This window comes from Oncorhynchus kisutch, linkage group LG28 (genome assembly GCF_002021735.2).
Source record: "Oncorhynchus kisutch isolate 150728-3 linkage group LG28, Okis_V2, whole genome shotgun sequence".
Lineage (NCBI taxonomy): Eukaryota > Metazoa > Chordata > Actinopteri > Salmoniformes > Salmonidae > Oncorhynchus > Oncorhynchus kisutch.
The window spans coordinates 42,014,069-42,038,924 of NC_034201.2; the positions used below are offsets into that span (position 1 = coordinate 42,014,069).

At 41.7% G+C, this 24,856-nt stretch overlaps 1 protein-coding gene and 1 pseudogene across 2 annotated transcripts in view; both read left to right on the forward strand.

The window, feature by feature from the left end:
* The window catches only part of LOC109873045 (serine/threonine-protein phosphatase 2A 55 kDa regulatory subunit B beta isoform), a 174,031-nt gene that overhangs the window by 103,064 nt on the left and 46,111 nt on the right, over window positions 1-24,856 (forward strand). The window lies entirely within an intron of this gene.
* On the forward strand, window positions 3,743-5,514 carry LOC116358099 (homeobox protein Dlx6a-like; annotated as a pseudogene).

The window sequence follows — 24,856 nt, forward strand, 5'->3', positions numbered from 1 at the left end:
TTTGCCTTGATGGCAGCTTTGCACACTCTGGCATTCTCTCAACCAGCTTCATGAGGTAGTCACCTTGGATGCATTTCAATGGACAGGAGTGCCTTGTTAAAAGTTTATTTGTGGATTTCTTTACTTCTTAATGCTTTGAGCCAATTGTTGTGTTGTGACAAGGTAAGGTGTGGTATACAGAAGATAACCCCTATTGGTTAAATACCAAGTCCATATTATGGCGAGAACAGCTCAAACAAGCAAAGTGAAATGACAGTCCATCAATACTTTAAGACAATCCGGAACATTTCAAGAACTTTGAATGTTTCTTCAAGTACAGTCCCAAAATCAGCAAGTGGGACCGCCACAGGAAAGGAAGACCCAGAGTTACCTTGCTGCAGAGGATAAGTTCATTAGAGTTACCAGCCTCAGATTGCAGCCCAAATAAATGCTTCACAGAGTTCAAGTAACAGACACATCTCAACATCAACTTTTCAGAGGAGACTTGCTGAATCAGGCTGAATTGCTGAAAGAAACCACTACTAAAGGACACTAATAATAATAAGACATTTTATTGGGCCAAGAAACACGAGCAATGGACATTAGACCGGTGGGAATCTGTCCTTTGGTCTGATGAATCCAAATTTGATTCCAACCGCCGTGTCTTTGTGAGACGCAGAGTATGTGAACGGATGATCTGCATATGTGTGGTTCCCACCGTGAAGCATGGAGGAGCAGGTGTGAGGTGTGGGGGAGCTTTGCTGGTGACACTCTGTGATTTATTTAGAATTCAAGGCACACTTAACCAGCATGGCATCCACAGCATTCTGCAGCAATACGCCATCCCATCTGGTTTGCGCTTAGTGGAACTATCATTTATTTTTCAACAGGACAATGACCCAACACACCTTCAGGCTGTGACCAAATAGGAGAATGATGGGACTCTTGCATCAGCTGACCTGGCCTCCACAATCACCCAACCTCAACCCAGTTGAGATGGTTTGGTAGGAGTTGGACCGCAGAGTGAAGGAAAAGCAGCCAACAAGTGCTCAGCATATGTTGAAATCCTTCAAGACTGTTGGAATAGCATTACAGGTGAAGCTGGTTAAGAGAATGCCAAGAGTGTGCAAAGCTGCCATCAAGGCAAAGGGTGGCTACTTTGAAGAATCTAAATATATTTCGATTTTTTAAACACTTTTTAGTTAATGCATGATTTCATATGTGCTATGTCATAGTTATGATGTCTTCACTATTATTCTACAAAGTAGAAAATTGTAAAATAAAGAAAAAATCTTGAATTAATAGGTGTGTCCAAACTTTTGACTGGTACTGTATGAATGTATGTATGTATACTTTATGAAATTGTTCAGCATCAATATAAGCATATATACTTAATCTGAAAACAATGATGATTATAGCAATTGTGTACATAAAATTTATAGCTTACTACTTAGAAATATAATTGCACCACATCATCATATTTTAAATGTTATGTTTCCCCCCAAAAAACTATAGCCTACGTCCTTCATCACACTGTGTCCTCAGACCATTTAAAGCAAAAATTCCAGTGATCTTTCATTATTTTCATCACCTCAATAATCTCTGCTGGTGTACAGCTTCCTATCAAGCCTGCAGGACACTATACGTTACATTTCCACATTTCACAGAAAACATGTTCGGAGGTCATACAACTGTCACGGTAGGTAGGTGATGCTTCGGTCTCTCCAAAAGGTAATGAAATATAATGTCTTAACTAATAAAGTACCGAGATAGTGAAGCAACAGCACGGGGAAGCCCCTCAATGTTTGGCTTGTGCCATTCAAATCCGATTAGATAAGGTATGGATCTGGTTTCTGTCCTGCGTGTTGAGGTGAAACTCGGGATGAGGCATTCAGGGATGGAGACGTCTAGGCTGTTATATCTCAGGTAAAGCCTGTTCAAATTCCCTTATTTACGTTACTAAGAATTGCATTGAATCCTACCTGATTTAATTTATCTGAATAAATACACAAATTCCCATATAGCTTTTACCAAGAAAAATATGAACAATTGTCAAATCTATCATGCAGAAGACATGTCTTTCTCTGGGGTCTCTTACCTATATGATGTCCATATAGAGGTATCCTAAAACGTCTCGTTTTTTTAATGAAGGCCTTGGTTTAAAATCCAATATCAAAAGGCATTTCATATATTTCATATCTACCAACTGTCTCTGTGCTTCTCGCTGGTCCACTGCTGGAAAATGATTATCCGGCTGGGTTTGTGCACTTTTTAAATGCCCACAAAGTAAATAACAAGCCTGGCAGATAAATAGCAAGGTACCAAGTTCTTGTTATAGAAATTGAGAAAATTGAAACTAAACGCTGCATTTAGACAACCATTTTTGATAAGAGGATAATTGAGGGCGACACTGGCGTATAATTAAGGGCTAATTTATGCTATATACAGTTTTATTCCACCTTCCCAAAATAAACCCAGTCCATAATCATTACAGGCGAATTGTTCTTAATTTTATAGCTCCAATTTGAATGATGTGTGGTGTTTAATCAAAGAGGTTTTGTTTTTAAATGATTGCGACAATAATTGCTTTTTCATCACCATTTTGAAATAAATGAATGCCACACTTTGGGAAAAAACGTGTTGACGATAATGAACAAATAAATAATGTGCCTATGTGAAAGTAATTTAAAGACCGTTTTATTGCATTTGCATTGATAGTTTATATTGCAACAGATTTTGCCAAACCGCAAACGGTATAATTTGCATGTATTTTATACACTCTTAGAAATAAAGTATCTGAATTGAACCCACAAAAGGTTATATGCTTGCTTCATATATGGCACCCCTTTAGGTTATATATAGAACCGAAATTGGTTCCATATATAACCCTATATGGAATCCAAGGGTTCTATGTGGAACCTATTTTGGTTCAGTGAAGAAGAACACATGAGGTTCTATATCGAACATTTAGGGGTGCCATATATGAAGCAAGGAATAGAATCCGTTTTGGTTCTATCCAGAACCTTTTTTTCTAAGAGTGTAGGCCTACTGAATAAAGGATACAATCGGTTAACCACGACATCCACTCTTCCTGCAATAGGACTGCATTGTTGTTGTCATCTGTTGATTTGTTGCATGTCATTTTCTTTGAATAACTTAATCATTACGACAGTATAGAAATTGTGTCAGTATATTTCCAGGGTGGTGATATGGTGTGTTCAAAATTATATTCGTTCGTTAGGCTAAATCAAACCGTGGGCTGTGCGAATTTTGGGTTGAGGATTAATCCTTAAACAAATTGACTATTCCAAGGGCTTCTTATAATTATTATACAAGCTTCTTGCGTTTGACTATTGTCTGTAGGAATTAGCTATCCTAGTTGTGGCTGCGGTGGGAGTTGGTAAGGTGGGTTAACTTGCGCTGAAGTCTCCGTGAAGCACACAACTGATGACGTGGGGTTGAATGACCAATCGGAAGGCGCTGCCCTTTGGAGACAAACCATTTTACTTGTAGTGTCTGCATCAAGTCTGGAAGCAAGGACTCAATTTTAACAGATCCACCTTAAATCTCTGCCTTAACTTATGCCCACTTTGCGCCATACCGAGCGAGAAAATCAGAGGAGGGAAAAAATCGAAGAAACTGAGAAATTCAGGTGTTAATGGGACAATATCTGTCCGTTGAGGAGAGAGAGACAACAACACAGCGAGAAACCCCATTTGGACTTGAGAGAGGGGGTGAGTGCTCTCAAGGTAGGAAATTGATGATGACCATGACTACGATGGCTGACGGTCTGGAGGCTCAAGACTCGTCCAAGTCAGCTTTCATGGAGTTTGGTCAGCAGTCTCACTCACAACAGAGCTCTCCGTCGATGGCCGCCAGCCACTACCCCGCTGCACTGTCTCCATTCCGGGTCGCACCCAGCTCACCATCAGCACGATACTCTTCGTACTCCGGCACCAATTCCTACAACAGGTCGCTACCGTACTCCTACGTGAGCCACCCCCACCACAGCCCGTACCTGCCGTCCTACCACAATAACACATCTGGCGGCCAGGCAAGGTTAGACGGCACAGGTAAGACGCTTTCTGTATGTTGTATGCTGTATGTCGTTTTCATGAACAGCGATAAAAATGCGAATGCTTATTTATTTCTTATCAAACCGGTCAAGAACGAGATAAAGCCAAATAAACGTCCAGCAGATCATTGATCATTAATTTTGAAATTGTGTCTGAATTACAGTTTATCTGTTGACGCGTTTTTTTTCTACATCGATGTTTATTTCATGGTGTCTCTTGCTTTAGAACACTCCCCCAGATTCCATTCTATGGCCATGCTTTGCACGGGGTATAATGACAAAAGAGGAATCCTCACGAATTATTCTTGGAATTAGGCGGTCTACTCGCTTTGAAAGTTGTAATTAGCATTTAATTGACATGTCATTATGAGCAATATCCTAAATATGACAGAGGATTCAAGGATGATTACAATCAGATTGAGCAAATGTGACATGTGAATATGTATGAGTGGTCTGGATTTAATATAACTAAATGTATCATGTTTCCTTATTATATAGGCCTATTTAGCCATTTAAATTGGAACCTATTATAATCTACGAAATGAAAAAAACATGATTTGGGGATTCTTAACAATTTGTTGTGTAATATTTTTGGTGTTATGTAGTGGACTAACATTGCCCTTTTTTGTTGCAGAGCAGCAAAAAACAACAGTCATTGAAAACGGAGAAATTCGTTTCAACGGGAAAGGCAAGAAGATACGCAACCTCGGACGATTTATTCTAGTTTGCAGCTTCAAGCTTTAAATCATCGTTTTCAGCAAACACAATACCTCGCCCTGCCAGAACGCGCTGAGCTGGCTGCTTCTCTCGGACTAACACAGACACAGGTATTTTCAACACAGGAATGATTATACAGAAGGGTATACATTATGGTATTATAATTAGCCATTTATTATCATGTATTACTCGTATTATTAGGCATATTATTAGCATGTATTATTATTATTACTAACCAACAATTGCTCTGGGTGTTGGTTGCATTGTAATAATATCTTGTAGATGTTGTAATAATATTCAACATTTATATTGGTCTATAAGCCTATTTATTAACATGTAAATGAATACATATATGAATTATTTTAACATTATCTGTTATCTGGTCTTCCGTTGCCTTCCTGTTATCTCGTGCAGGTAAAGATATGGTTCCAGATAAAAGGTCAAAGTTCAAGAAGCTGCTGAAGGCAGGTGGCAACCCGCACGAGAGCGACCCTACTATGCCTAGTTCCATCGGCCTGTCTCCCCGCTCTCCAGCAATTCCTCCCATATGGGACGTTTCAGCGTCCAGCAAAGGAGTAAACATGGCGGCCAACGGCTACATGCCGGGTTATTCTCACTGGTACTCCTCCCCACATCAAGAGACAATGCAGAGATAGACTGCGCAAAGGGCGGGGAGGCCCGAGGCCTGACTCGAGACTTTCGAACCTTCATAGTTTTACCTGCACAATTGATTTCCATCAGCCTCGAGACGAAGTGTTGTCCCGATCGAACAGAGAGATTCCTTGGCGAAAGGGTCGGCTGCTGTGAAGGCTACTTGGGGACAAAGTCTCTGTGATATGACACACGATAAAGGAACTAACCGTATTAACTTACCAATGACTGTTCAGTGGGATTGCCTTTGTTATGCTTTCATTCATGTCAACATCTGACTGTCAATATACCAAATATAGGCTATCACTGACATTTAGCCCAACACTTGGGCACGGAATGGACTACACTTGCGGGTTGAACATTATGCCATCTTATATTGTTGAAATCTAAACTTCACTTTGACTGAGTGTTTTCTCGAACATGCAAAACAAAGCATTCTCTCTGTATATATTCATCAATTTTAGTTGTACATACAATTTTATGTTTGTCTTTCATAAATGGAGTAAACCTTGAGTTAAAACAAAGTTTCGTGTTTTGTACGGAAAGATAACATGATTGATATATATCATACATGACTGATGAGCCATTCCTTGTCGAGGTCCTATGGACGTTCTAAAATGTAGCTCCCATAGGTTTTCATTCAAATATTACAGGCTATCCATCATACACTATGTTTCCTCTTCATAAATATAAATGTCCAATGCACTGCAAACGAACAAAATAGCCTATAGTCAATACATTAAACAACACTTGAGGAAATGAACTTACCCTGTTCCCGCTTTATCAATTTATCCCGCAAAAGATGGTCGCTCCATGTCCAGTTAATCTTGTGATTTTCTGCCTCAATTATTAGAAGTATTGACAAAATGTTTTTCTCCTCTCTGCCTGTCCCTAAAGCAAGACGCTAAATGCCAAGCTCCACGGGATCGATCTTGAACAAAGCATCCAGCTGCAGTTCCGTTCAATATGAAGGAGATATTTGGGACAATTTATGTGTTTTATCCAAGTGAGGCTTTTTTTCCATTCTCATAAATGCAGGCATAATTAGGGTAATTTTGATGCAAGCCCGCTGATTACAACGTTTTTACCGTCAAGATAATTACCTGTAATTTTCTACCACTTTTAATACTAAAAGGCATCTTTATTTGGATTTGAGGTAGCACAGACGGAACAAAAGAGGGAAATTATTAGGGTATTCATATACAAATTGCTGAGAGCAGTGAACGTTTGGGATATTATGTGAAATTACAATGTTGAAAAGAAGAATGTGAAAGTGTCTGCAGCTGTCAATCGTGGATGCCCCACTGGCACCACAGTTTACCTGCATGGGCCCCACTTAACTAAAACCTACAGGCCCTATCACCACCATATCTATATGCCTATATTTGCAAATATATATATATATAGTCTGATTTATTGCCCAAACTCTCGTAAACAACCTTTCACTTAAAAAGTTCCTATATTTACCGAGAGTAACTCGTAAAGCAGAAAAGTGCGTGGTGTGCGGGATTTCTTCTACCAAAGTATTTTCACACCCAAGGACTGCCCGCAAATCACTAGCTTTTACAATAAATAAGCTTATATCGTCATAAATCTGTCATGCATTTTAAAGGCTATTTTGAACATCGTTGCAATAGGAAGAGTCAATATGCATCAGAACTGTGAAAAGGCTCAAACAATGCACAGGTTTAATATTATGTAACTCAATTGATTCATATTATATGAACAAAAATATAGAGCTCAGATATAAGCGGCTGGAAGTGACAGAGGGAACAGAAGACACAATGAGACAATCAGAACTAGAGCTAGAAGGGGGGGGGGGGGGGGATAAGGGAGGGAGGGAGGGAGATGACAACACTCCTGTGTGGTTTTCTGGCCAAGATATAGATTGATGCAATATGTTCCAGGATAACCTGATCATATTTGATCAGTTTGGCTTCTTGATTGCAATTGATTATGAAATCTGAATTGGCAAAGGTTCTCTTTGCATATAGGCCTATGGAAATAACAACAAGACAATGTTATTTCCATAGGCCTATATGCAAAGAGAGCCTTTGCCAATTCAGATTTCATAATCAATTGCAATCAAGAACGCCTGACAAATACATAGGCTAGAATGAAAGTCAAAGTCAATATTTACGGGCTAGTGTTGAACGCATGCTTCTCAGATTTTATCAATTTCGTTGTTTATTTAGCGCGTAAGACATTGGTTATTTATAACCTAAATAACCTAAATAAGGTAGGTTAAAGCCTTTAGCCTAGGCTATACAAACAAATGCAATCGGTATTTAAAAATTCTAAAGTAAGTATCCAACAATCTTTCATCAAGTGATTCACAGAGAAAAAACCGCCTTACCTTCATATGATTCTTTAGCCTACAATAGTGTTAGCAGTGGTCAAAAAGGTTGGACTTCGAATGGGAACACTGTCTGCAACAGTACACGGTTCTAGTGCTCGTGGTTGAGTAAGCATATCCAGGTGTGAAAGTGCTTGAACACGGTACCTCTTATATATTGCCTGCAAAATTAGCTGTTATTACTGTCACTGTTTAGTGATGGTGAGCTAGAAAAAAAGCATTCTGCAATCAAGAAGCAAGCGCATCTTTGCAAATTATAGATAATTGTCAATGTCCAGATTATGATAATGGAGGCCTAATCCTGGAGTATAATTATTTTTGAGTGTTACGGTTGAAGCTGTCCAGTAAAGCTAACTGTCATTATTTAGACTCGATTTGTAGGGGAGTGGAACATGTTCAGTTGGAATTTAACGGGGCTCTTGATATAATGGCATGGTGCGTGTGTGCGTGCGTGTGCGTGTCTCGGCGTGTGTGTGTGTGTGTGTGTGTGTGTGTGGTGTGTGTGTGTGTGTGTGTGGTGTGTGTGTGTGTGTGTGTGTGTGTGTGTGTGTGTGTGTGGTGTTGGGGGACGGGGGGCGGAGGGGGCATAAACAGTAATATGAAAATCAAACGTAGAGTTCTCGAGCACTGGCACTGTAATTATGGGACCACGTGCACTACGTCGAGGTTTCGGATTAGCGTTCAGCAAACCAATGATTTCAGCTGAACATTCCCAAGTGCATTAGTTGTTTGCTACGGCTATATTCAGCCAGGACAGTCAGGTCCATGGGAAAATCAGAGGAGACGGGCATTCAGTTGCATGCACACCATGTTAACATTGGTGTATTGTGTATTATGCATTGATATCCTTAGGTCAGATGCTTCGCAACATTATTTTGTTTCCAGGCCAGATGTAGTTGTGGTAAACGTGTCCTCTCCCTGTGTGTGTGTGTGTGTGTGTGTGTGTGTGTGGTGTGTGTGTGTGTGTGTGTGTGTGTGTGTGGTGTGTGTGTGTGTGTGTGTGTGTGTGTGTGTGTGGTGTGTGTGTGTGTGTGTGTGTGTGTGTGTGTGTGTGTATATGCATAATGATAACCTGTTTTATGTAAAGTCTGGAACAAGAACCCAATTACAACACATTCATAGGCCTTGATTTTCGCTTCAGTGGAGTATAGTTTGTTTAGTGATATTCAGTGGCAACACTCGTTGTAGGAGGCCTACTGCTGGTAGCTAATGATATGTTCAAATGTTGAAGATTTTATTTTACCCGGAAGGTCTGACGGAGGTGGGCTGTGGCCGGGAGTGGCAGAGCTCTGGAGCCGGTTTGCCCCCACAGGAATGTAAATTGTCTCAGATCTTCGTACCGCCCATTCGCCTCCTCTCTGCCAGTCAAAGGAACTAATTCTAGGGCACAAAAAGAGAGCACGGCTGCAGACTGTCTGCCAGACGGACACCCATATTCTTTGGGGGAGGTTGGAATCCATATGCAACTCCAAAACACGAGACTGAAATGTGCTAACATGATTTAAATAATAGGCATAATAATACATGTATACTAGAATTAACCTGCAAGAAAATAGTATCAACAACAATGTCTGTATCTTTACAATAATCTGATTTAAATCGTGTGAATTATTGATTATTTTGTTTGGTTTACCATCTCGATCACCACGGACAACAAGAAAAAACTAAATAATATGTTTGTTATGACTGTTTAATAAAGTAGTAACAACAGCATACCAGGCCTTGAATATTTGTCTTTCAGAGGAACATCAATAGGCCTATACCTGCAATCAATTCATCCACATGTAACTGGATGTCAAAACCAATAAACTATCATAAACTATGATGGCTCTCTTGGATACGGTTCCTGTTTTAGTCCGTTATGGATCCGCTCAAAACATAATGTACTCTGGGCATGTAATATGCGCATAACCATAAAACAGGTTGTAGTACTAAACATGAAAAACTACATTACATGACACAAAACAAATCTAGCCTAACCTTTTGGCATACCAGCAGGTAACTCCCCCTGAGAATTCCGACTTGTTGAAAATGAAAAATAGCCTAATTGTAGGCCTATAGCTTAAGGTCAGTATACCCATCTCCGTGTTGATAGTTTTGTCCCCAAATTAATATTTAAAGTCAATCACAAATGTGCACAACTGACCAAATATGTCACGCAGACAGCCCAGGCAATTTATCTCGAGTTTGATCTGTACATGTATTTAAAGTATCTCAGAATATGGGCAAATTTTGTAATATTACGGTGTCATTGATTTCAGTGCGAATAGCCTAATCATGAGGGAGGACTTGTGGGTAGGCTATCAGCAATTGTTTTTGTCTAAGTCATAATTCAGGAGGGTGTCATTAAAAGTCTCTGGGTTGCATTGTCGGTTTAAAACGTTTAATTTGTCTTCCAAATGCAATAAATTACATGCACACATTTACACATTATACACGTTCTTCTATGACTGTCATCAATACATGGCATATTCCTCTGGACATTTAAACACGAGTCCATACAATGTAAATATTTGTTGAACTGGGTTCAGTATAACGTCCCAGATCCAAGAACCAAAGAGTGCTGTATCGAGTTGGGGGCCTGGAGGTGAGAATTCATGGCACCAGCCGTGGAGTACCAAGATGCGGAGTTTTCCAAAAGGTGGAGGCCGCGGGTTGATGTTCTGCGCCTGGTGGCTGTGAGGCCTGGACGGGCCATGCGTGTCCAGACGGCGGGGGACTGCGGAGAGTTGCATGCCATAGGGTCGCTGGAGCTCGGACTGTGTTCCGGTGGAAGCTCACCATTCTTCATAATTTTCTTCAGTTTCGACCTTTTGTTCTGGAACCAGATTTTGACCTGGGGATGGATGAGAAATATGTCAAAGTGAGTTAATAAATAACATCATATTAACATCCCAAAATGCCATTATACAAAAGTATGCATATGAATTAAGCTTTCAATAATTGTTAAAGAATTTATTACGCACACTTTACGCATTACATGTATATTGTAAACACAATGCAAATTTGAACTGATCATTTTGATTTAAAAAACTAGAACAGAATGAAAATGAACACTCAATGACATTTAGAAAAGTAACCTATTTACCTGCGTTTGCGTGAGTCCCAACGAAGCCGCGAGCTCTGCTCTCTCTGGCAGCGCGAGGTACTGTGTGTTCTGAAATCTCCGCTGCAGGGCAGCTAGCTGAAAACTGGAGTAGATTGTCCGTGGTTTTCTGACTTTCTTGGCTTTCCGTTTACCATCCTCACTTCAGGTTCTGCTACTTCTTTTTCTGAAAGAAAGAAATCAATTGCTTTATATGTGGTGTACTAACAAAGTATTTGCATAACACAGTCATATTTCCTGGTTATTGCATCTATTTCAGAGCGGTCAAATCAAGATTAGATCATGGCTGTTAAGATCAGTATGATTGTCTCATGTGTTCCATTAGATCATTGCTGTTATAGATCAGTATGATTGTCTCATGTGTTCCATTAGATCATTGCTGTTATAGATCAGTATGATTGTCTCATGTGTTCCATTAGATCATGGCTGTTATAGATCAGTATGATTGTCTCATGTGTTCCATTAGATCATGGCTGTTATAGATCAGTATGATTGTCTCATGTGTTCCATTAGATCATTGCTGTTATAGATCAGTATGATTGTCTCATGTGTTCCATTAGATCACTGCTGTTATAGATCAGTATGATTGTCTCATGTGTTCCATTAGATCATGGCTGTTATAGATCAGTATGATTGTCTCATGTGTTCCATTAGATCATTGCTGTTATAGATCAGTATGATTGTCTCATGTGTTCCATTAGATCATTGCTGTTATAGATCAGTATGATTGTCTCATGTGTTCCATTAGATCATGGCTGTTATAGATCAGTATGATTGTCTCATGTGTTCCATTAGATCATTGCTGTTATAGATCAGTATGATTGTCTCATGTGTTCCATTAGATCATTGCTGTTATAGATCAGTATGATTGTCTCATGTGTTCCATTAGATCATGGCTGTTATAGATCAGTATGATTGTCTCATGTGTTCCATTAGATCATGGCTGTTATAGATCAGTATGATTGTCTCATGTGTTCCATTAGATCATTGCTGTTATAGATCAGTATGATTGTCTCATGTGTTCCATTAGATCATTGCTGTTATAGATCAGTATGATTGTCTCATGTGTTCCATTAGATCATGGCTGTTATAGATCAGTATGATTGTCTCATGTGTTCCATTAGATCATGGCTGTATAGATCAGTATGATTGTCTCATGTGTTCCATTAGATCATGGCTGTTATAGATCAGTATGATTGTCTCATGTGTTCCATTAGATCATTGCTGTTATAGATCAGTATGATTGTCTCATGTGTTCCATTAGATCATGGCTGTTATAGATCAGTATGATTGTCTCATGTGTTCCATTAGATCATTGCTGTTATAGATCAGTATGATTGTCTCATGTGTTCCATTAGATCATGGCTGTTATAGATCAGTATGATTGTCTCATGTGTTCCATTAGATCATTGCTGTTATAGATCAGTATGATTGTCTCATGTGTTCCATTAGATCATTGCTGTTATAGATCAGTATGTTTGTCTCATGTGTTCCATTAGATCATGGCTGTTATAGATCAGTATGATTGTCTCATGTGTTCCATTAGATCATTGCTGTTATAGATCAGTATGATTGTCTCATGTGTTCCATTAGATCATGGCTGTTATAGATCAGTATGATTGTCTCATGTGTTCCATTAGATCATGGCTGTTATAGATCAGTATGATTGTCTCATGTGTTCCATTAGATCATTGCTGTTATAGATCAGTATGATTGTCTCATGTGTTCCATTAGATCATTGCTGTTATAGATCAGTATGATTGTCTCATGTGTTCCATTAGATCATGGCTGTTATAGATCAGTATGATTGTCTCATGTGTTCCATTAGATCATGGCTGTTATAGATCAGTATGATTGTCTCATGTGTTCCATTAGATCATGGCTGTTATAGATCAGTATGATTGTCTCATGTGTTCCATTAGATCATGGCTGTTATACATCAGTATGATTGTCTCATGTGTTCCATTAGATCATTGCTGTTATAGATCAGTATGATTGTCTCATGTGTTCCATTAGATCATTGCTGTTATAGATCAGTATGATTGTCTCATGTGTTCCATTAGATCATGCTGTTATAGATCAGTATGATTGTCTCATGTGTTCCATAGATCATTGCTGTTATAGATCAGTATGATTGTCTCATGTGTTCCATTAGATCATTGCTGTTATAGATCAGTATGATTGTCTCATGTGTTCCATTAGATCATGGCTGTTATAGATCAGTATGATTGTCTCATGTGTTCCATTAGATCATTGCTGTTATAGATCAGTATGATTCTCTCATGTTTCCATTAGATCATTGCTGTTATAGATCAGTATGATTGTCTCATGTGTTCCATTAGATCATTGCTGTTATAGATCAGTATGATTGTCTCATGTGTTCCATTAGATCATGGCTGTTATAGATCAGTATGATTGTCTCATGTGTTCCATTAGATCACAGCTGTTATAGATCAGTATGATTGTCTCGCATGTTCCATTAGATCACGGCTGTTATAGATCAGTATGATTGTCTCATGTGTTCCATTAGATCACAGCTGTTATAGATCAGTATGATTGTCTCATGTGTTCCATTAGATCATGGCTGTTATAGATCAGTATGATTGTCTCGCATGTTTCCATTAGATCATGGCTGTTATAGATCAGTATGATTGTCTCATGTGTTCCATTAGATCATGGCTGTTATAGATCAGTATGTTTGTCTCATGTGTTCCATTAGATCATGGCTGTTATAGATCAGTATGATTGTCTCATGTGTTCCATTAGATCATGGCTGTTATAGATCAGTATGTTTGTCTCATGTGTTCCATTAGATCATGGCTGTTATAGATCAGTATGATTGTCTCATGTGTTCCATTAGATCATGGCTGTTATAGATCAGTATGATTGTCTCATGTGTTCCATTAGATCATTGCTGTTATAGATCAGTATGATTGTCTCATGTGTTCCATTAGATCATGCTGTTATAGATCAGTATGATTGTCTCATGTGTTCCATTAGATCATGGCTGTTATAGATCAGTATGATTGTCTCATGTGTTCCATTAGATCATTGCTGTTATATATCCGTATGATTGTCTCCATGGGTTTCCATTAGATCACTAGCTGTTATAGATCAGTATGTTTGTCTCATGTGTTCCATTAGATCATGGCTGTTATAGGATCGTATGATTGTCTCATTGTGTTCCATTAGATCATTGCTGTTATAGATCAGTATGATTGTCTCCATGTGTCCATTAGATCAATGCTGTTATAGATCCAGTATGATTGTCTCGCAGTGTTTCCATTAGATCATGGCTGTTATAGATCAGTATGATTGTCTCATGTGTTCCATTAGATCATGCTGTTATAGATCAGTATGATTGTCTCATGTGTTCCATTAGATCATGGCTGTTATAGATCAGTATGATTGTCTCATGTGTTCCATTAGATCATTGCTGTTCATACATCAGTATGATTGTCTCATGTGTTCCATTAGATCATTGCTGTCATAGATCAGTATGATTGTCTCATGTGTTTCCATTAGATCATTGCTGTTATAGATCAGTATATGTATTGTCTCATGGTTCCATTAAGATCATGGCTGTTATAGATCAGTAGTTTTGTCTCATGTGTTCCATTAGATCATGGCTGTTATAGATCAGTATGATTGTCTCATGTGTTCCATTAGATCATGGCTGTTATAAGATCAGTATGATTGTCTCATGTGTTCCATTAGATCATGGCTGTTATAGATCAGTATGATTGTCTCATGTGTTTCCCATTAGATCATGCTGTTAATAGATCAGTATGATTGTCTCATGTGTTCCATTAGATCATTGCTGTTATAGATCAGTATGATTGTCGTCATGTGTTCCATTAGATCATGGCTGTTATAGATCAGTATGATTGTCTCATGTGTTCCATTAGATCATTGCTGTTATAGATTCAGTATGATTGTCTCATGTGTTCCATTAGATCATTGCTGTTATAGATCACAGTATGATTGTCTCATGTGTTCCATTAGATCATGGCTGTTATAGATCAGTATGATTGTCTCATGTGTTCCATTAGATCATGGCTGTTATAGATCAGTATGATTGTCTCATGTGTTCCATTAGATCATTGCTGTTATAGATCAGTATGATTGTCTCATGTGTTCCATTAGATCATTGCTGTTATAGATCAGTATGATTGTCTCATGTGTTCCATTAGATCATGGCTGTTATAGATCAGTATGATTGTCTCATGTGTTCCATTAGATCATGGCTGTTATAGATCAGTATGATTGTCTCATGTGTTCCATTAGCATCATGGCTGTTATAGATCAGTATGATTGTCTCATGTGGTTCCTTAGCTCATGGCTGTTATAAGATCAAGTATGATTTGTCTCATGTGTTCCCCCATTTAGATCACAGCCTGTTATAGATCAGTATGTTTGTCTCATGTTGTTCCATTAGATCATGCTGTTATAGTCAGTATGATTGTCTAGTGTTCCATTAGATCATTGTGTTATAGATCAGTATGATTGTCTCATGTGTTCCATTAGATCATTGCTGTTATAGATCAGTATGTTTGTCTCATGTGTTCCATTAGATCATGGCTGTTATAGATCAGTATGATTGTCTCATGTGTTCCATTAGATCATTGCTGTTATAGATCAGTATGATTGTCTCATGTGTTCCATTAGATCATGCTGTTATAGATCAGTATGTTTGTCTCATGTGTTCCATTTAGATCATGGCTGTTATAGATCAGTATGATTGTTCTCATGTGTTCCATTAGATCATTGCTGTTATAGATCAGTATGATTGTCTCATGTGTCCATTAGATCATTGCTGTTATAGATCAGTATGATTGTCTCATGTGTTCCATTTAGATCATGGCTGTTATCAGATCAGTATGATTGTCTCATGTGTTCCATTAGATCATGGCTGTTATAGATCAGTATGATTGTCTCATGTGTTCCATTAGATCATGGCTGTTATAGATCAGTATGATTGTCTCATGTGTTCCATTAGATCATGGCTGTTATAGATCAGTATGATTGTCTCATGTGTTCCATTAGATCATGGCTGTTATAGATCAGTATGATTGTCTCATGTGTTCCATTAGATCACAGCTGTTATAGATCAGTATGTTTGTCTCATGTGTTCCATTAGATCATGGCTGTTATAGATCAGTATGATTGTCTCATGTGTTCCATTAGATCATTGCTGTTATAGATCAGTATGATTGTCTCATGTGTTCCATTAGATCATTGCTGTTATAGATCAGTATGTTTGTCTCATGTGTTCCATTAGATCATGGCTGTTATAGATCAGTATGATTGTCTCATGTGTTCCATTAGATCATTGCTGTTATAGATCAGTATGATTGTCTCATGTGTTCCATTAGATCATTGCTGTTATAGATCAGTATGTTTGTCTCATGTGTTCCATTAGATCATGGCTGTTATAGATCAGTATGATTGTCTCATGTGTTCCCATTAGATCATGGCTGTTATAGATCAGTATGATTGTCTCATGTGTTCCATTAGATCATGGCTGTTATAGATCAGTATGATTGTCTCATGTGTTCCATTAGATCATTGCTGTTATAGATCAGTATGATTGTCTCATGTGTTCCATTAGATCATGGCTGTTATAGATCAGTATGATTGTCTCATGTGTTCCATTAGATCATGGCTGTTATAGTGTCTGTTAGTGATAATGGAGGAGCTTCACCAAGCATGTCCAGTCTACTGCTGAAGGTTATTTATTTGGCTCAGCAGAGGACCTTACTATAGAGCCAGAGGCCTCTCTCCTCTCCTCCTCTCTTCTCTTCCTCCTCTCCTCTCCTCTCATCTCTCCTCTCCCCCCTCTCCTCCTCCTCTTCTCCCCCTCTCTCCTCTCTCCTATCCTCTCATCCTCTTCTCCCCCTCCTTCTCTTCTCTTTTCCTCTCATCCTCCTCCACTCTTCTCCATTCCTCCTCTCCTTTCCTCTATTCCTCCTCTCCTTTCCTCTCCTCCTTTCCTCTCCTTTCCTCCTCTCCTTTCCTCCTCTCCTGTTCTGCAGCTAAAACAGAGAGCTACAGATACAGTACCCTTTATTGACACACAGGAATCCCCACCGTCAGCATCCACAGCCAATACCCAAGGGAAGTAAACTGTCTGCTCAGGCCCTGGCAGCTAACTAAAGACACCGAGCTGTTGGGAGTCAGTGAGAGGCCTGTTAGTGCTGCTGGAGCCCAGAGCCCAAAGACTATATTCTCCAGTAGAAGAGTAGAGGACAGCAGGAGTTAGCCCCGTGGCTCTGGATGTCTCTGTGACTGTGGCCCCAGCCACGGCCTTGGTACTCTGACCCCATGCAGCCCCACAGTCAGCCCCAGCATCAGTCAATCCCATCAGTGATTTATGACTCTAAGGCTGCCTTGGGACTGTAACAGCTGGCCAATCTGCATTGCAGCAAAAGTTCCTCACATACTGATGTTCAGTACACAGTCATACAGACAGGGGAGAATGTTTATAGACCTACACATAGGTGCCTACTAGTAAACTGCCAGAATTTTGGTATCTTTCAAGGATTTTATGTAATCTATCACAAGTGGCACTTTTGGGTACATCAGGTAAACGCAGGTGTCTGTAATTATCTCTGTGTAACGTGTGCGCTGGGATTCGGGAAGCAAGTTCAGGGAGTGCATGATTTAAACAATAAATGAAACATAATACAGAACAAGAATCACAAACAACGCAGAGACATGAAACAATGCTGCCTGGGGCAGGAACCAAAGGGAGGGACATATATAGGGCAGGAACCAAAGGGAGTGACATATATAGGGCAGGAACCAAAGGGAGGGACATATATAGGGAAGGAACCAGAGGGAGGGACATATATAGGGCAGGAACCAGAGGGAGGGACATATATAGGGAAGGAACCAAAGGGAGGGACATATATAGGGCAGGAACCAGAGGGAGGGACATATATAGGGAAGGAACCAAAGGGAGGGACATATATAGGGCAGGAACCAAAGGGAGGGACATATATAGGGAAGGAACCAGAGGGAGGGACATATAGGGAAGGAACCAAAGGGAGGGACATATATAGGGAAGGAACCAGAGGGAGGGACATATATAGGGAAGGAACCAAAGGGAGGGACATATATAGGGAAGGAACCAAAGGGAGGGACATATATAGGGAAGGAACCAGAGGGAGGGACATATATAGGGAAGGAACCAGAGGGAGGGACATATATAGGGCAGGAACCAAAGGGAGTGACATATAGGGAAGGAACCAAAGGGAGTGACATATATAGGGCAGGAACCAAAGGGAGTGACATATAGGGAAGGAACCAAAGGGAGGGACATATATAGGGCAGGAACCAAAGGGAGTGACATATAGGGAAGGAACCAGAGGGAGTGACATATATAGGGCAGGAACCAAAGGGAGTGACATATATAGGGAAGGAACCAGAGGGAGGGACATATATAGGGAAGGAACCAAAGGGAGTGACATATAGGGAAGGAACCAAAGGGAGGGACATATATAGGGCAGGAACCAAAGGGAGTGACATATAGGGAAGGAACCAGAGGGAGTGACATATATAGGGCAGGAACCAAAGGGAGTGACATATATAGGGAAGGAACCAGAGGGAGGGACATATATAGGGAAGGAACCAAAGGGAGTGACATATATAGGGAAGGAACCAGAGGGAGGGACATATATAGGGAAGGAACCAAAGGGAGTGACATATAGGGAAGGAACCAAAGGGAGTGACATATATAGGGCAGGAACCAGAGGGAGTGACATATATAGGGAAGGAACCAGAGGGAGGGACATATATAGGGAAGGAACCAAAGGGAGTGACATATATAGGGAAGGAACCAGAGGGAGGGACATATATAGGGAAGGAACCAGAGGGAGGGACATATATAGGGAAGGAACCAAAGGGAGTGACATATATAGGGAAGGAACCAAAGGGAGTGACATATATAGGGCAGGTAATCAAGGAGGTGATGGAGTCCAGGTGAGTGTCATAATGCGCTGATGTGCGTAACGATGGTGACAGGTGTGGCCCATAACGAGCAGCCTGTTGACCTAGAGGCCAGAGAGGGAGTACATGTGACAGTCTGGCCCATAACGAGCAGCCTGTTGACCTAGAGGCCAGAGACGGAGTACACGTGACAGTCTGGCCCATAACGAGCAGCCTGTTGACCTAGAGGCCAGAGACGGAGTACACGTGACAGTCTGGCCCATAATGAGCAGCCTGTTGACCTAGAGGCCAGAGACGGAGTACACGTGACAGTCTGGCCCATAATGAGCAGCCTGTTGACCTAGAGGCCAGAGAGGGAGTACACGTGACAGGTGTGGCCTATAACGAGCAGCCTGTTGACCTAGAGGCCAGAAACGGAGTACACGTGACAGTCTGGCCCATAATGAGCAGCCTGTTGACCTAGAGGCCAGAGAGGGAGTACACGTGACAGGTGTGGCCCATAACGAGCAGCCTGTTGACCTAGAGGCCAGAGACGGAGTACACGTGACAGTCTGGCCCATAACGAGCAGCCTGTTGACCTAGAGGCCAGAGACGGAGTACACGTGACAGTCTGGCCCTCTGTGTGGCCTTATCACATGGAAAATATATGAAATAATTTTATATTTAAAAATAAATAAAATGACAAAGCTGTAAAACATTATTCTGAATATAAACCATCAACTTGGTGACTACTATTGGTGTTTAATGAGGGTTTCAGCATGAAATGTCATTGATTTATTTATTTTACTATGTCAGTATGTATTTGTTGTCAATGTTTCGGTGTCAAACTGGTGGCAGATGTGAAGGTCAATAGTTGGAAGAGTTCCAGAGTTAATTGTAAATAATACCATTGTTTATTAGTTGCTTTTTTTCATTAATTAGGCTATTTTCTCTTGAACTGTATGGTCTATCTACTAGAAACTCATGAACCATCTGGTCTATCTACTAGAAACTCATGAACCATCTGGTCTATCTACTAGAAACTCATGAACCATCTGGTCTATCTACTAGAAACTCATGAACCATCTGGTCTATCTACTAGAAACTCATGAATCATCTGGTCTATCTACTAGAAACTCATGAATCATCTGGTCTATCTACTAGAAACTCATGAATCATCTGGTCTATCTACTAGAAACTCATGAACCATCTGGTCTATCTACTAAAAAAATCATGAACCGTATGGTCTATCTACTAGAAACTCATGAACCGTCTGGTCTATCTACTAGAAACTCATGAACCGTATGGACACAGATATAACAAATGAATACTATATGAATACATTTTTTTTTAAAGTATTCTTAATTACCAAGTAACTGAAGATCCCGGTTACATTGGTAAACTACTGCAGCCCTAGTCTGTAAATCACAGGAGGCTGGTGAGGGGAGGATAGTTCATAATAATATCTGAAGTGGTGTAAATGGAATGGTATTATTTAAGGCTCCTGAGTGGTGCATCGGTCGAAGGCACTGCATCTCAGTGCTAGAGGTGTCACTACAGACCCGGTTCAATCACAGGCTATATCAAACCCGGCCGTGATTGGGAGTCCCATAGGGCAGTGCACAATTCAAATCAAATTTATTTATATAGCCCTTCGTACATCAGTTGATATCTTAAAGTGCTGTACAGAAACCCAGCCTAAAACCCCAAACAGCAAGCAATGCAGGTGTAGAAGCACGGTGGCTAGGAAAAACTCCCTAGAAAGGCCAAAACCTAGGAAGAAACCTAGAGAGGAACCAGGCTATGTGGGGTGGCCAGTCTTCTTCTGGCTGTGCCGGGTGGAGATTATAACAGAACATGGCCAAGATATTCAAATGTTCATAGATGACCAGCATGGTCCAATAATAATAAGGCAGAACAGTTGAAACTGGAGCAGCAGCACGGCCAGGTGGACTGGGTACAGCAAGGAGTCATCATGTCAGGTAGTCCTGAGGCATGATCCTAGGGCTCAGGTCCTCCGAAAGAAAGAGAGAAAGAGAGAATTAGAGAGTGCACACTTAAATTCACACAGGACACCGAATAGGACAGGAGAAGTATTCCAGATATAACAAACTGACCCTAGCCCCCCGACACATAAACTACTGCAGCATAAATACTGGAGGCTGAGACAGGAGGGGTCAGGAGACACTGTGGCCCCATCCGAGGACACCCCCGGACAGGGCCAAACAGGAAGGATATAACCCCACCCTGTGCCAAAGCACAGCCCCCACACCACTAGAGGGATACACTAGAGGCAAGCTTCAATGCCATACAACTCTCCTTCCGTGGCCTCCAATTGCTCTTAAATACAAGTAAAACTAAATGCATGCTCTTCAACCGATCGCTACCTGCACCTACCCGCCTGTCCAACATCACTACTCTGGACGGCTCTGACTTAGAATACGTGGACAACTACAAATACTTAGGTGTCTGGTTAGACTGTAAACTCTCCTTCCAGACCCATATCAAACATCTCCAATCCAAAGTTAAATCTAGAATTGGCTTCCTATTTCGCAACAAAGCATCCTTCACTCATGCTGCCAAACATACCCTTGTAAAACTGACCATCCTACCAATCCTCGACTTTGGCGATGTCATTTACAAAATAGCCTCCAATACCCTACTCAACAAATTGGATGCAGTCTATCACAGTGCAATCCGTTTTGTCACCAAAGCCCCATATACTACCCACCATTGCGACCTGTACGCTCTCGTTGGCTGGCCCTCGCTTCATACTCGTCGCGAAAAACCCACTGGCTCCATGTCATCTACAAGACCCTGCTAGGTAAAGTCCCCCCTTATCTCAGCTCGCTGGTCACCATAGCATCTCCCACCTGTAGCACACGCTACAGCAGGTATATCTCTCTAGTCACCCCCAAAACCAATTCTTTCTTTGGCCGCCTCTCCTTCCAGTTCTCTGCTGCCAATGACTGGAACGAACTACAAAAATCTCTGAAACTGGAATCACTTATCTCCCTCATTAGCTTTAAGCACCAATTGTCAGAGCAGCTCACAGATCACTGCACCTGTACATAGCCCACCTATAATTTAGCCCAAACAACTACCTCTTTCCCAACTGTATTTAATTTTTATTTATTTATTTATTTATTTTGCTCCTTTGCACCCCATTATTTGTATTTCTACTTTGCACATTCTTCCATTGCAAAACTACCATTCCAGTGTTTTACTTGCTATATTGTATTTACTTTGCCACCATGGCCTTTTTTGCCTTTACCTCCCTTCTCACCTCATTTGCTCACATTGTATATAGACTTGTTTATACTGTATTATTGACTGTATGTTTGTTTTACTCCATGTGTAACTCTGTGTCGTTGTATCTGTCGAACTGCTTTGCTTTATCTTGGCCAGGTCGCAGTTGTAAATGAGAACTTGTTCTCAACTTGCCTACCTGGTTAAATAAAGGTAAAAAAAAAAAAAATATATATATATATATATATCTTCAACCACCAACTTACCATCCTGAGACAAGGCCGAGTATAGCCCACAAAGACCTCCGCCACGGCACAACCCAAGGGGGGGGGGCAAACCAGACAGGAAGATCACATCAGTGACTCAACCCACTCAGGTGACGCACCCCTCCCAGGGACGGTATGAAAGAGCCCCAGTAAGCCAGTGACTCAGCCCCTGTAATAGGGTTAGAGGCAGAGAATCCCAGTGGAAAGAGGGGAACCGGCCAGGTAGAGACAGCAAGGACGGTTTGTTGCTCCAGAGCCTTTCCGTTCACCTTCCCACTCCTGGTTCAGACTACACTCAATCATATGACTCACTGAAGAGATGAGTCTTCAGTAAAGACTTAAAGGTTGAGACCGAGTTTGCGTCTCTGACATGGGTAGGCAGACCGTTCAGAATGCTTACGAGCCTGCTGCTGCCTACCATCGCTCAGTCAGACTGCTCTATCAAATCATAGACTTAATTATAACATTGAAATTGGCCCTAATTAATCGGCCGTTCCGATAAATCGGTCGACCTCTAATACTGACCCGCCCACACGCACACACACGCAGGCACGCATGCACGTAGGCACGCACGCACACGCACACACACACACACACATACTGACCACACACACACATATCGACCCCCCACACACACACACTTTTCACCACATTCAATGCTACTACTATTTATTATTTATCCTGCTGCCTAGTCACTTTTTATCCCTGCCTACATGTAGGCTACATATTAACTCAACTTTCTCCGTATTTCTGCACATTGGGGTCTTGGGTCTGAGAGGCTGAGCTGGGGGCTGAGCTGGGGTCTGGGAGGCTGAGCTGGGGTCTGGGGGGCTGAGCTGTGGTCTGGTTGGTTGAGCCGGTGTCTGGGAGGCTGAGCTGGGGTCTGGGAGGCTGAGCTGGGGTCTGGGGGGCTGAGCTGTGGTCTGGTTGGTTGAGCTGGTGTCTGGGAGGCTGAGCTGGGGTCTGGTTGGTTGAGCTGGTGTCTGGGAGGCTGCGCTGGGGTCTGGTTGGTTGAGCTGGGGTCTGGGAGGCTGAGCTGGGGTCTGAGAGGCTGAGCTGGTGTCTGGGAGGCTGAGCTGGGGTCTGGGAGGCTGAGCTGGTGTCTGGGGGGCTGAGCTAGGGTCTGGGTGGGCTAAGCTGGGGTCTGGGGGGCTGAGCTGGGGTCTGGGTGGCTGAGCTGGGGTCTGGGGGGCTAAGCTGGGGTCTGGGGGGCTGAGCTGGGGTCTGGGTGGCTGGGGGGCTAAGCTGGGGGCTGAGGGGCTAAGCTGGGGTCTAGGTGGCTGGGGGATGAGCTGGGGTCTGGGTGGCTGAGCTGGGGTCTGGGTAGCTGAGCTGTGGTCTGGGGGGCTGAGCTGGGGTCTGGGAGGCTGAGCTGGGGACTGGGGGGCTGAGCTGGGGGCTGGGGGGCTGAGCTGGGGTCTGGGGGGCTGCCTGTTAAAAACTGAGCTGCAGTAAGCTGCCTGTGCCAAGACAAACAGACCCGGGCCCCAGGTCTCCCCGATTTATTTATGAAAAGATATATTTCAGCAGCCCCGGGGGCACATTCATTATTTCCAAAGAAATAATTCTGGCCCTGGTACAGTGGAGGAGGAGACAGGGGGAGGAACAGTTTGGATGATTTAGATATTTAGATATTCTGCGGTTTTTATTGTCTCCGTTAGCATAGGATCCATCTATTTTGTGACAAAAGAGCATTTGCATCGCCATGAGGGTGGAGTGATGTTTCAGGGCATATTCTAATGACCACCTGCCTCTGGCCTTTCACAACAACACCAGGAGATGGCTGCATGAAATCTCTGATGATATTTTGAGATCAACCTTGGGATCCAAATGTTATTGAAATGGTTGGAGGATGTAGATGTAATGATGTGGCCTCTTTATGGTCTCAGATTGCTGATCTTCAAAGGGAATTGGACCAGGAATCAATACATTTCCTGAGAACCTCTCTACCCAATGAGATGCTCTGAACAGAACAGGACAGAAATGGAACACTACAGGGGGCCTCTTTTAATGGACAGGTGTTTGTTGTGTGTGACTAAACTGGCCTCGGATTCTACCTTGACAGCAGACTCTGTGATGATGTCGTGTTTTGAGGGAGCTGCTGGTGTCCATGGTGAAATGACAGAGCAGTGTGTGATCCGGCCAATCAGAGAGACAGTATGTGATCCGGCCAATCAGAGAGACACAATGTGACCAGATATCCTCAGAGCTTCAGCAGTAGAGAATTCAGTTCAGTCTAGATATTCTGAGAGAGTGAGAGAGAGACCGGGGTCAAATGAAGTGGCAGGTTGGTTGGTTTATTATTGGTCCTCAGAGAGATTTATGGCTGTGTGTGGACACAACATAGGATTACCAGGCCTGTCAAAGCCACTTAGTGCTGCAAGTATACTTAGGCTACAGGACAGGGAAGGATGGATAGGAAACTCCCCACTTACACCAACATTAGGAAACATTCCAAGGGGTGGGGTCAGAAAGGGATTACATTCAGATGGATTTACTCTTATGCAACTTGCTCTGGGCAGAGTTAC